Source organism: Sminthopsis crassicaudata, chromosome 1, assembly GCF_048593235.1.
Source record: "Sminthopsis crassicaudata isolate SCR6 chromosome 1, ASM4859323v1, whole genome shotgun sequence".
Lineage (NCBI taxonomy): Eukaryota > Metazoa > Chordata > Mammalia > Dasyuromorphia > Dasyuridae > Sminthopsis > Sminthopsis crassicaudata.
The window spans coordinates 751,950,764-751,958,618 of NC_133617.1; the positions used below are offsets into that span (position 1 = coordinate 751,950,764).

General features: G+C 44.2%; 1 protein-coding gene and 1 long non-coding RNA gene across 2 annotated transcripts in view; one reads left to right on the plus strand and one right to left on the minus strand.

The window, feature by feature from the left end:
• Nucleotides 1-1,400, minus strand: part of INHBA (inhibin subunit beta A) — a 22,420-nt gene extending 21,020 nt beyond the window's left edge. The window contains exon 1 of the mRNA XM_074284506.1: nt 1,272-1,400. The gene's annotated coding sequence lies outside the window, so the exon portion shown is untranslated. The remainder of the gene's footprint in view (nt 1-1,271) is intronic.
• Nucleotides 1-7,855, plus strand: part of LOC141552081 (uncharacterized) — a 21,418-nt gene that overhangs the window by 11,039 nt on the left and 2,524 nt on the right. Inside the window, exon 2 of the long non-coding RNA XR_012485052.1 lies at nt 7,311-7,440. This is a non-coding gene — a long non-coding RNA (uncharacterized LOC141552081). The remainder of the gene's footprint in view (nt 1-7,310; nt 7,441-7,855) is intronic.

A 7,855-nucleotide genomic window follows, 5' to 3' on the forward strand; every position in this document is an offset into this window, starting at 1 on the left:
TTTTTACTCAGAGAAAAGATGCGAGGCATCTTTTTTTTTTTTTATGTTCTTTTTCCAAATGAAAGACAAAGCAGACTTTTTAAACCGGTGCCTTTCCAGGAGGGTCCTCTCTGGCTGCTTCTCCCTTATTGTCTAGATTCTGCCCCTCTCTTTCATCCTGCAGAAGTTTCTTGAAGGTGTCTCTCTCTGAAAGCTCCCCCTACCTGCCTCTCTGTGGGCTTCCCTCTCCCACACAGAAACCCTTTCTATTTCGGTAGTCGGCTTATATGTTGGCACCCAGTGTGTACAGTACATTACAGTTCAGCATCATTATTGTGGTTGAAAAAAAAAAAAAACATCATCTCTAAAGCTTCCTCCCCCCCTAGACTTTCTGATCCCCTTAAACAACGAGGGCAAAATATCTGAGCATGGAGGGATGGAAGGTAATTGTGGAAACAAGTTAAAATAAGAGAGGTAAATGAACAATCAACAATGTGTGATGCAGTTCCTCTAGTGCCCACTCTTTCCAGAAGAACACTTTATAAGGCATTCCTTGCCATTAACACCCTCTTGCATTTGTGCTTTGAGATCAGCTAAGCTCAGTTATGACCTCGTTACTGCTCTGGATGTGTCAAGCACTCCCTCACTCCTGCTTTTTTTTGTGGGGGGGGATAGAAGGGGGAGAGAAGGCAGTTGCACTGTCCTCTCCTCTTAAACATATATGTGTAATATAATCCTTCAGATGATATACTTAAATATTTGGAATCTCGTAAACACAAGCCCCAAACATATTGTAATTCAATTAAGTTTTACAAGTGATTCCGAAAGAGTACTAAAAGTTTAAGTGACTGCAGGAAAGCCAGAAAGGGGGAAGCAGAAGGGAGTGGAAATAAGTCCTGTTTGCAGCAGCCCCTTCTCGTGACTTGGCCTACCCTAGGTGTCTGTGGGTGGGTGGGTGTTCCCTGGATTTATTGTTTATGAATGTGAGTCTGAAAGGAGGAAAAAAAAAAGTCTTCTCCTCTCCCATGTGCATTTCTTCATGTGTGGATGCTGAGTGAGATGTGCTAGAGAAGCCAGGTTTTATGATACCTTGTCTGGGGTCCACTGCAGACTCAGCATCAGCCTCCTGGATGGACCTGGAGCCCCCTCCCCATCCCTTCCTGCAAACCTCCTCAGTAACCTGCAAGGCTCCCTCCTCCCCAGCCCACACAGACCCAGCAGTAACCAAGGAGCTTTGCATTTTGTAAATGGTACATCCAGGCCCTCTAGAAAAGTTGGAAAGATTTCTTTACCTTGTTGTTTGCGGGGCTCCCACCAGCACACTCTCCTTGAATGGGGATAGAGGAAGGCAAGAGCTTCTTGGTAGTATTCCTAATGGGAAGCTTTATACCAGACTGCTGATTTGTACACTCACACATTGGTACCACTCAAACTGAAGAGGGCTGGGGCTTTGTTTGGGATTGGTTAGTTAGCATTACATCAGCAAGTGACTGGTTTTTCCAGTGTGAAACATATTTCTCTCATAATTCATTATCTAATGGAAAACCCTATTTGTCTAAGATGACACTAACTGTTGGGTGATACACGGAGCCAGTGAATCTTCAGCCTTTTAATAGAGAAAATGAGAAGTGAGCAGGCCTCCCACACTGAGGAGCCAGCTCACAATCCCACACTGAGGAGCCAGCTCACAACTGTTCCCCTACTACTCAGACGCAGTGGGGGGACAGCCATCTCCTCCCAGACTCAGTTTGACTTCTCCCAAGCACAGGGGTCACTTCATTCATTCGGCTCTCCATTTCCAGCCTGCTTCCTCACAGCACTGGTCCCTGCTTTCAGAGAAACCGTCATCTGACAGGGACAAGCTCAGAGAGCAACTCATCTCAAAGGCATTTGAAAAATATGCCTGTCCATACCAAGGCTGGGGAGCCCTTCTTCTGCCTCCCCTCGCCCCCGCAGGACTACAGTTTGATTGGAAAATGAAGTCTCCTTTTTATTCTTGAAGCAGTTTTTAAAGTCAGGAATAATTTTGGGGACGTAGGGAAAAAAAAAGGGTACTCCTCTCATTTCCCTGCTCTTCACAGAAATCATTCCTCAGAAGTATTCTCCTCCCCCCCCCAACTCTTCTCTGTGGTAACAGAAGTTTAATACCGTGAGATTCATACACAGAGATGAAGGTTTTTGTTTTTTGTTTTTGTTTTTTCAGAATAAGAGGAAAGTTTCTCAGGTTAAAAGCAGAAAGCCTGAGTGAGAATTTTGAGGGGCTAGATGGCCTGTGTGAAAGGGGAACCCTTGGAGTCCAAGCCAGCTTTTCAGGAGGAGTCAGATAAAATGTGCAAAATTGGGAGCTAATGGAAGCCAGATGACCAGATATGTTGTTTTGTTTGCAGGATTTAACATGCATAAAATAAACTTTTCACTGTGCCCACAAGCAAAATGCAGAGGCTCCTGGCCTTCTGTTGAATGGGAGAGTTTCAACAGGTCCCTTTCAGGGGAGGCAGGGCTGAAATTTCGGGGAGGATAGTCCCAGCTGGCTGAAGACGGTGTCTCCGTGTGCTTGTGTGTGCTCGTATGTGTGTGCATGCATGCGTGTGCACATTGAACAGTCGATATTTACTTTGCACTCTGAAGTTTGGAAATACTTTATGTACATTATCTTAATTCAACATTGTACTAGCTCTACAGACTTGGTGGTCTAAGGGTCACCCTGGGTCACCCTGACCATCTCAGGGAGGAGGGAGGGACAATGAAGTTCAAAGAAGTGAAATGACTTCTGCATGAACACACAGCAAAACAGAAGGGGTCTCGCTCTGTCGGGCACTGGAGATGACCTGAACCTCCATGCCCCACTGTGCCCCACCTGGTATTTCATAAGGGCTCTTGGAATGACTAGAGATACCCCAAGAAGGATGAAGCACTTATTCTGGAAAAGTCTCCCACAGATGGCCACATATTCAACCACTTTTTGTGAGGGAGGAAAAGAGCTCCAAAATGTCTAATTTCTTTTTCTTTGTTAAATGAACTTGTGGTTCAAAGACTCAATCAATGTGGGTTGACAAATGCTTTATGACTGAGCCATGTAGAGTGGCTGAGGGGCTACTTAGAAACAAGAACATTTATATTGGTCTTTGAACTTGCAAAGTTCTGGATAGTTGTTATATTCTTTGAGTCCAACATCCCTGGGAGGTAGGTGCTATTATTAGCGCATTTTACAGATAAAGAAACTGAGGCTCAGAGACATCCCCGCACTGAATTTGAACTGCAGGACCAGGGTTCTTACTGACTACAGAACCCACCAGCCTCTAAGAGTTACATGAGCTGAGTTACCAGGCCAGAGAAACAGCCACTGACTGTTAAAGACAGGGCTAAAGATCTTGCTGCTTTCAATTACTCTTTAAAGACTATGGAACACACTGATGCTCAGGATCAGTTTCCAGCACCTAGCAATGGACGCATGTCTGGGAGAGAGAGCTTCATAGTGGTTGCTAAGGCTACAACCAAGGAGGCCTTGTTTTTGGTAATTTTTTTCTGTTTTCTTTCTTTCTGTTTCTCTGTCTCTTAGTCTCTCTCTGTCTCTTTTTCTGTCTGTCTCTGTCTCTCCTCTTCTTCTTCCTCTGTCTCCTCCTCTCCTCTCTCTCTCCAAATACTCTCAATGGCACCCTCCCCAGAATGGGTGTTTAGGGTCAAAGCAAAACAAGAGGGTTAAACAACCTAATAGAGAAGCCAGACTCCCAGATCTCCAGCGTTGCCGACCTTGGGCTGAGCAGTATCTGGTGCCGGGGGTCCCTTGCTTCCCCCTCCTTTGAGACAGCCTCGTCTCTGGCTTGGGCTGCTATACTGCTGCTATCACTTCCTCGCCTCCTCCTCCCTCCTCCCTCCCCCTCCTCCTTCTCCCCCTTCTCTTCCCCCAAGTCAGGTCCATTCATTCCATTGGCTCCTCAGCCAGCCAGCCAGCCAGCCAGCCACCCTTCCTGACTCCCTCCCTCCCTCCATACCTCCCTGCCTGCCTGGCTGCCCCCTCCCTCCTCCCTGCCTGCCTGCCTGCCTCCTCCTTTTCCTGCCTCCCTTCCCTCTCTTTCTCTGTCTGCCTGCTGAAGCTCTGTACCTTGAGCAACACCTGCTGGTGGTTCACTGGGAGCACGCTGCGAGCTAACGGGCCGGAGCAGGCAACTGAGCTGGGAGCTCACAGCCTCCTGGGCCTCTGGGGGCATGCATTCTGGGGGCAGGGTCCCACCATCTGCACAAGGGGGTCTCCACTTCACCCTCTTTTCCCACACAAACCAGGATTCTAGGGCTGCTAGAGAAAATATTCTCCATCTTTCTCCTCCCGCTTTTTTTTTTTTTCCCTTTCCTCCTCTTTTTCTTTCTCCATCTTTTGCTAGCTCAAAAACGGGGAGGGGAGTTGAATACCCCCCCATCCTTCTGCCAAAACATCTTAGATATTGGGCCCAAATCTTGATGTCAGCCACTGCAACCAGAGCAAAGGGTCATGGGTCCAACCTGTGGCTGGGATGGAAGACACTATTTTTCCCTTGGATCCTGGACCTGAAAAGGATTGCTGCTTCTCACTTCAGATGTCTAATACTCTGCTACTGCACCCCTGGGGAGAAGTCAGGATTTCTGAAAGGGCTGGAAAGCTGCACCTACCCTGAGCACTAACATGCTAATTAGCTCCCATCCCTAGAAGGAAGAGCAGCCTATAGGAACCCCATGTTAGTGGTAACTAGGTACTAGCATGGCCCCGGGGTGTCTTTCGGCCTTCCCTTAAGTGTACACAGCAGAGAGCTGTATATTATTGCACATTTCTACTCAAATAGAAGTTGACCCACAGGGTTCTGTCTAGCTTCTGCCCACCAGCAGTCCCTCACTAACGCCCAGGGAGATGGATTGGCTTTGGAGACAGTGTTTGCAATTCCAGTTAGGAAGCTGGTCAAAAACCAAAGTTCTTTTCAGGACAAGAGCTGCCTTTCTTGGGCTGAAGGGTTATTTTCTATAGTGCCTTTTTTTTCTTGTGACAGCCATTAAACAAGAATTTCTACACCAGTAAATTCTGGGCAATTTCTGTCCAGAGACAAAACTGGCAGAGATTGAAAATAAAGGCTGTGCCCTCAAACCCCATCCCAAACTGACTGCTTGGTTTTCCTTTCTCTGTCATGGGTCTTTCATTCTAATTCAGGAACTAGGAGTGATACATTATATCTATCTATCTATCCATCTATCTATCTATCTATCTATCTATCTATCTATCTATCTATCATCTATCTATCTATCTATCTATCTATCATCTATCTATCTATAGATAGATATAGATATGTATATAATGTATAGATATATAGATAGATAGATAGATAGATAGATAGACAGACAGATAGATTTTTTTTTTGATGGGTATGTCACCAGATCATAACCATAGGCCTGAAAGTAACCTCCAAGTTTGTCTGGATTTCTTCATTTTACAGATCAGGAAACTGAGGTACATAAATGTCAAGTGATGTCACACAGATAGCAAAGAATCAGAGAGAAAGTTCATTTGTAAATCTTCTGGTTCTAGTCATTGCTTTTTTCCCCTATTCAAACAGAAAAGCCTAAAAACATTACCCCCCCAAAAAAAAAAGCCACAGCAAAGAGACTGGCTCTGCTGACAAGCCAGTGTATTTTTTTAAAATTTTTTTTCCTATGAAAAATGTTTCTCCAAAAGCTTCATTTTTGATTTATCTCATCTGGGGAACTAAACATGAAACATGACTGTGGAGAAAAATCCGAATGACTCGGGGTGTTCTCAGCATCTGACTTATTATTCTGGGGTCAAGGGCAGACAAACCTCCTGGCTGGTGCAGCCAGAGTTGGTGCATCTTCAAAGAGCCCGGCCTGAAATAGGAACATCAGGAGAATGTCTGAGGGCCTTGGCTGCAGACGTGTTTCAGGAGACCGTGATTAAGGGTTCATCAAATGGTTTAGATTAAATAAGTCATTGGCAAGCCCTGCCCGTTTGCTGGAGCATCCCGGGCCTTCACAACCCTTTGGCTTGGGCTTAGGTAGTTAGATGGTGGCCAGAAAGTGAGCAGCATCTGACATCTGCAACCAGGAAGCCAAAAGCAGCGGAGGATCCATTTGAGTGTCTTAAACTGGAGATTCAAAGGTAGACTGAAGGGGAGTCACCAAAAGAATTATCCCCAAAGCTGAGGAGAATGATTCTATTGAGACTAGACCACCAACCGCCATACCTCTCCCTTTGGACTATAAATTAAGATAATAGAATTACAAGTAGAAAAGATCATAGATTTAGAAATGGAAGGCACCATGGAGATCACTTAAATTGACTCCCTTATTTGAGAAGTGAAGAAACTGGACTCAGAGAGCTTTAGGGACTTGTCTCAGAAGCAAGATTTGAATCCAGATTCCCTTTCCTCCATGTAGATCTGCTCCACATTTAGAGGACCAAAATGAGGACAGAAAAATGAAAATAATCATATATTCTTGGATATGCGGTATGCTTTGGTTAAACTATTGTGTAGTTGGCAATGAGTAAGAGCCCTTCCTTTTTCACATCGATGTCCAAGCTTCTGTGCCCAATTTTCTCAATAAATTGTTGGTTGACAGTTGAATACCAATTTGGAGAGGAGCAAAAGACACTGGTTGGTGAGGACCTCAAACCCAGCCCTTCTCAAGATAGATGGCTGGGTTTCTTTAGATTTTCCTTGTCCCATTTAGCAACTGATGATAACACAGTGTTTGAAAGATTGTAAAGCCCTTTCTCTTGATTATCTTACATGAGTCTTGTGACAATCCTACAAAGGGAATGACATGATTACCATCATCCTTATCCTTCTCTTTTTACTCATGGGGAAACTGAGGATAGAAGAAATTCACTGATAGCCACTTAGCTAGTGTTAGAGGCAGGGCATTCTGACAGCCTTTTAGCTAATACATCTATTTGCCTCTCTTCCAAGGAAACTTGGGGAAAACAATAAAATGCAAAGATAAAGATAAAATGCAAAAATAAAAAGACTTCCTACTTTTCAAAGCAAATATTAATATTGCCTGCTTTTCAATGGGGAGGAGACAATTTAGAACTCAAAGTTTTAAAAACAAATATGATAAATTGTTTTACATGTAACTGGGGAAAATAAAATATTCAGTAAAAAAAAGAATTTATAGAAATAAAAAATAAATAAATACAGAGAGAGAGAGAGTAAATAGAAAAATTAAAATGTTAGATTTCTCTTAAAAGTAGTTACAATCAAGATAATGTTCTCTAAGTCATATTTCCTTCCTGGAAGGCAGCCAGGTCCTCCCTCAGTGACCTCACAATCCCCTCTGCTCTCTTCTTTTAGAGGCACTGATACCATCAGATTTCCTATCACGCCACAAGTTCAAGCATCAGCTACCTGCAAAGGCCACAGAACAGAATGGGATCTGCCATAATGAGGATCCCTGGTGTTTGAACTAGTGTTCTTCAGGAAGGTAGGGTCACCTTTCCCAAGGTTAATCTCCTGCGTCACTCACAGGGCTTTGATCATTCAGAAAGTACCACAATGACAGGGAGTTGCTTAAAGATGAAAAGCTTGGGGGCAGGGGTGGGGAGGAGGTGAAGGGGAGGATGAGAGAAAACTGAGACATGGTGAGGGGGTGAGAAAAGTGAGACATGAAGCTACTTTCTCGTCTCCACTAAAAACTGAATCACTCCAAAACCAAAGGTAAAAAAGGTCTCCTTGGGAGCCAAATGCCTGAGCTGACTCCCAGATGAATCAGAAATGCCTTTATTTTTCCCTGGATGGAGTGACCTACCACATTAAAAAAAAAAAAAATATATATATATATATATATATATTATTTTAGAAATGCTAGGACTTATCCTCTCAGTTGGAAAAAAAATCTG